Below are 5,535 nucleotides of genomic sequence, written 5' to 3' on the forward strand. Positions count from 1 at the left end.
CTTAACTGACTGAGCCACCCAGGCGCCCAATAAAGCTGTTTTTTTTTTTTTTTTTTTTTAAAAAGGTAGTGGGGGAGAAGGGATGGGAACGTGCTCCAGGCAGAGGTTACGGAGGCCTGGAGATGAGGATGGGAGGGGTTCTAAGAAGCGAGAAGTTTCTGCAAGGATGGAGAACATGGCAGCAAGTTGAGAGTAGGGAGACATGAAGCTGATTATTGGTCCCTTGCGATGTGCTTATAATTTGTTTTGTGCCTCCTTCAGGATCTCTGGGAAACTTTGGGCAATGCCCAGGCCTGCCCCACTGCGATCCTGTTTTTTCTTCTTCTTGCAGGCTCCCGTGACACGCAGCCATTCCATGGAGGTGTTTAAGTGAGCCTGCTCCGGGGGTCGGGGCTCAGAAGATTTAGGTAGGGCTTGAAGGAGGGGGGCTGTCAGCTGGAAGAAGAGAGGGGGAGGTGCCCAGTATCATGAGTTCAGAGGCTGGAGGGGGTGGCCTGGGGATGGGCAGGGAGATGGGCCCCAGATCATGTCCCAGAGTTGCTTCAGAGTCTCCTTCCCAGCCCAGTGGGAATCTGCATCAGTTCCCCAAAGCCAATGTGCAGAGGATTTGTATAACCAAGTGTGGTTTGCTGAATGAATTGTCAGACACACGTCAGTCTAGCAGAGTTCCCTGCAGCTGTGTCAAGTGCAAGGCTGGGTGGGGAGGCAGAGCACGGGCAAGCAGAGTTTGAGACGGCCCATGCATTTGCATGAGAAGCGGCCCTAGCAGGGCAGAGAGTAGAATAGGGGAACTAAACTTTCAGAACACCCCTCAGTAGCTGGGTCAGCTGATCATTTGGTGAGCTGATCTTCCCCAACCTGATTTTTGCGAATCAGCTTGCTGCCCCTAGGAGGAACTGACAAATATTGATGTGTTGTGATACCCTGGGCAGGTTGTGAGTGGGGTGTTGTCTGGAATCCACTGTGGGCCTGGGAGTGAGTGATGAAGGCAGAGAGAGGGGGAAAAAGGACAAGCAGGATCTTGCCTGGGATAGAGAAGACAAGAAAAGTCAATATTCAATATGGTCAGCAAACAAGATTGTCTAAGAATGAAGGACAGCGGGGTAACATAAAAGATGATATGGGGGTCCAGCAGAGGAAAAACTGGGCCACAGGGGCAGCAGGTGGCTGTGAATGTCTTTTTGGGGAGACAGGATTGACATGGGCCTATAAGATGAACTTAGATTTGCATGAGGACAGGAAAGAAGGATATTCCAGGTGGAGGGAAAGGCCCCCAGCTGAGGGTAAGAGATGAGAAGTGCAATGACCAGCATGTTCTGTATCATGTCAGTATCAGGTAGAACTCACTTCCAAACGATCCTGAATAATATTAAAACCACCCCTTGGTAAGTGGTATGCAGCCAGGTTGGAAATGACAACAGTGGTTGAGATTATGGGCGATAGGGTTTGCATGTTTGTTAATGTGTTTTCTAGTGATTTTTTCCACCAAAAGTGTATATTACTTGTGTATTTCAAAATGTGATGAATCTGCAAACCAACAAACCTAACCTGTTTCCCTTCAAGATCAGACCTCACTGGGACAGTCGCTGGAGGACAGACCGGCTCTCCCGGCGAGATGGAAGCCCAGGGGTGTCCAGCCTCCATCTGTCTGTGAGGCTTCCCAGGGGCCTTGCATGCTCCTACCAGGCCATAGGCTTGACTGGACGTAGGCCAGCGGCAGGAGAACCTGCTCTGGCTGGCATTGCAAGGTGCCAGGCGCACCTGAGGAGCCGGGCAGGTGTGACAGATGCCCTGGACCTCATGGAGCTGGCTATGCCTTGTGCACACACCGCCGTCCCATCCCACCTCCCCTCTCCAAACCTCCCTCTGCTTCCCGGCTAGCTCAGGTGTGATGCATCTGTGGCCCATTGGCAGCTTTCTTGCCCGCAGTGCTAGGGAGCTGTCAGGTTAAAAGCTGGCTTGCTCGATTTGATCCCACATGTGAGCTGTTTTATTTTCCTCTCTCTCCCTTACATGGCTTCGGTGTGCTTTTATAAATATTTCACTAGCCTTGCTAAAGTCTATTTCATCTCTCTCTTAAATTTATTAAATATAAATGCAGCAACAACTCCAACATAAGTCTCTCTTTGCTGTCAAAATCTCAGGCTCCCGTGGAAGTAAATATAATTTGCTTTGTTTACTGTGGGTAATTTGGAGCCCTATCTTCTGTATCAGCACCGCCTGTGCCCCCCCAAATTTCCCTGCTTTCATGACCAGGGGTCTGCCACATCCTCATGTGGCGCACAGGGACCTGGTGCCCACTCTGAAGATGGCACGACAAAGAACCAGCAGGGGTTGTTCTCTGAGACTTGCCCAGCCGGAGCCCCTTGGTTCGTTGGTCTCCCGAAGGCACCCCCGATGGGTAAAGGGGCACTTGTACTCATTACCCCAGATCCATGCAGGCCCGGAGGCCTGTCTGAGCTGTGCTTTGCCCCTTGCCTCTCTTGGAGAACAGGCCCATCTGCACAGCTGGTGACCTGGCCAAAAGAGACGCAGACGGCTGTGAAATCGTTGAGGGCATTGACATCCCTCCCAGCCCACCCCCCAGACCTGCAGTCAACAGAACCAGGGGCAAGGCAGGAATTCTGGTCCCTAAAAGCGGGCCTTGAGCACCACCCCCAAACCCCCTGCCACTTCCTTTGTTCTTTGTTAATTGCAAAATAAACACAACCCTGCCCACCGACTGTGGAGAGAGATTTCTGCCAACCGGGGTAACCAGCAGTGCCAGAGGCTGCCTCCGCTGGCCGCCTGTGATTTCCTGGAGGACATCAGGACCTCAGAGGATCCCAGTGTCAGAGGTGGGAAGCACCCAGTTTGGGGCTTGCAAAATCAGGTGCCCCCCTCCCAGGGCTGGCCGGTAAGGGGAATGAGTGAAATGGGATGCCAAGATGGAAGACGCGGGCACGCTTTATTTGCATCTGGAATCAGTGAAAAGAGTTTTTTCTTTCACAAAGAGCTGGGCCTCTTTCACAAGGAAATGTGCCTTCCCCCATTTTTATTTTGGAGTAAAAATGGCCCGGCTTTCCTCTATTTTTGTAGTGACATTGATGTAGAAAGTATTGCATTTCCTTTGCCTCTAAGTCAGAAGGCAAGGCTTGGCCCAGAACCCTGCTCCTAACTCATAGCCTAGAACATTCCACCAAACTTGCCGAGATGAAAGCGGGGGATCACACAGACTCTGATGACTCAAGGTGGTGGCTCCAGGAACTCAGATCTGTGTAATACCCTCCAGAGCTTCAGAACAAGGGCTCTCACGGTGTTTGTGCCCTGTGGGGTCTCTGGGGCTATCTTGCAGATTCAAGAAGGGCACTGTGTGGGCTCAGAGATTTTCCGCCTTCGTGTCCCATTTAGATAGAGCAGGGTAAGAGAATTTTTACCCCGGGAGGTGACAGGAGCATGTTTTGGGGGGCGGATTTAAGACCTCCATATTATATCAACATACCAAAATCAGCTTACGTTGAACGACATTATTTTGTATAATTCCTTTGCTTTACACATTTTAGAAGGGTTTTAGAGTCTTATTTTTGACATTATTAGATTATTAGTCATTTTGATTTCATAATTCTCTTTTCATGTTTTAGTCAATACCCTGGTTTTGTTTGTTTGTTTGTATCTCACGCATGTTTAACGGCCCCTGAAAAATCCGTAGACTCCGCTGCTTACCCTGGGGTAAACCGAGCTGAGCCCATGGGTCTAGGATGGGAGAGCCCGAGGGAGGGGTTTCGGGGTGGGTGCGAGGAAGCCACTCGCCCTGGAACAACGGATCGCATCCCCCCACATCCTGCCTTCTTTGGGATGTCTCCGGGGAAGCGCGCCCCTGGCGGACCCCCGCCAGGCTCCCCTCCCCGGCTGCGTGGGCGGCTGCCCGTCCCCCGGAGGTAAATGACACGGGCAGTGGCGGGCTTTCTGTGTCAATTGCATGATGGCTTTCAGTCGTGGGGCTGGTGGCTTCCTGCCTCACCGCTGGGAGTGAGGCTATTTCAGGATCTCGCTGCTTCCCTTCTGTTCCAGGGAGGGAAGGATGGAGGGCAGGCCGTGGAGGAAGGCGGAGCCCCCGAGCTGGCTTTCACCAGGTGTTTTCAGAGGCAAACTTCTCTTCTCCTGTTTCTGCTGCCCACTGCTGGTGGAATGGGCTTGTCGCATTAGCAAGACTTTCTCTGATCGGCTTTTTATTCACTTTTTTGGAGTAAAAAAATAAAAAGCCAAGTCACATGCGACTCCAGGTTAGGAAAGTGGCCATATAAGGCAAAATCGCTCGTACATTTTATCAAGTAAAATTTACCTTGAAGACCCTGTCAATTATTAGAATCTAGTAAGTACCCATAATTTAATTAATTTTGTTACTTGGGCATTTTAGCTGTGGCTTCCCTTTCCCTGGGGAGGTGGGGGCCAAGGAAGAGTGACAGCGGGAATAAAGGCCCCTCTGTCTGCCTGTTTTTCTGTCGCTCTGTCTGGCTGAGCTCACTTCGCTGAATTTGGGTAAGACAGCTAGCTGTAGATATGAATCAGTTCTATCGTACTTCCTCACGATACTTTTATTTTGTCAAAATACTCTCACATCTGCCAATCCCTGGGAGGTCGGAAGTTGCGTTTCCTACGAGGACACTGAGGCAGGGAAGGGCAGCCATTTGCCAGATGGCCCTGGGCCCCGAGGCGGTGTCTCTGGCCCCAACCCGTGTGGGCTCCTTCCACTGTCCCGTACCACCCCTGGCCCTGGGGAGGAGGCCTGGGAAGGGCCCAGACTGGGGTCTCCCCCAGCTGTGGCTCCAGGAACTTCTAAAGGGCTAGGGCGGCGGTGGTTCTCCCGTGGGAGCAGCTTTGCCTCTTGGGGGACTTTTGGCAATGTCTGGAAACGTTTTTGGTTGTCACAACTGGGGGTTGCTGCTGGCATCTAGTGGGTAGAGGCTGTTAAACATTCTTCGACACACGGAACGAGGCCCTCCTCCTCCACGACCAAGAACCCCGGGGCCCAGAGCATCAAGTTGAGGAACTCCGGGTCGGGACAGTGAGCTCCACTGTACCACCAGCCCCCACCATCAGCCATCAGATGTGGGCTACTCCAGGGAGGGGGCGTCTGTGCCTGAAGGGTCTCTTTCAGCTGAGGGCACGACTAGGAGCGGCTCGGTGGAGAGCAGGGCCGACCGTCTCCTAGCTGCTGTCCGCCAAGGACTTCAGCTCCGGGGGGGGCACAGGCGCGCCAGGGCATCCACCACGAGGGGCTCCAGAGCAGAGCCCCAGTGTGACATGCGGAGTCCATGGAGCCCCGGGTCGAACCCCAGGCCTTAAGTTCCCGGCAGAGTAGGAGTGGGTTTTTCTCCACCCTGAAAGTCACAAACCGGCAACACCCAGACACACGTGTTGTGTAGATTCAACAGCACCAAAATATTTTTTTTTTTTTAAGATTTTATTTTTAAGCCATCTCTGCACTCAACCTGGGGCTCGAACTCACAACCTCAAGACCAAGAGTTGCACACTCTACTGACTGAGCCAGCCAGG

Source organism: Leptonychotes weddellii, chromosome 16, assembly GCF_054177405.1.
Source record: "Leptonychotes weddellii isolate Sample4059 chromosome 16, ASM5417740v2, whole genome shotgun sequence".
Classification (NCBI taxonomy): domain Eukaryota; kingdom Metazoa; phylum Chordata; class Mammalia; order Carnivora; family Phocidae; genus Leptonychotes; species Leptonychotes weddellii.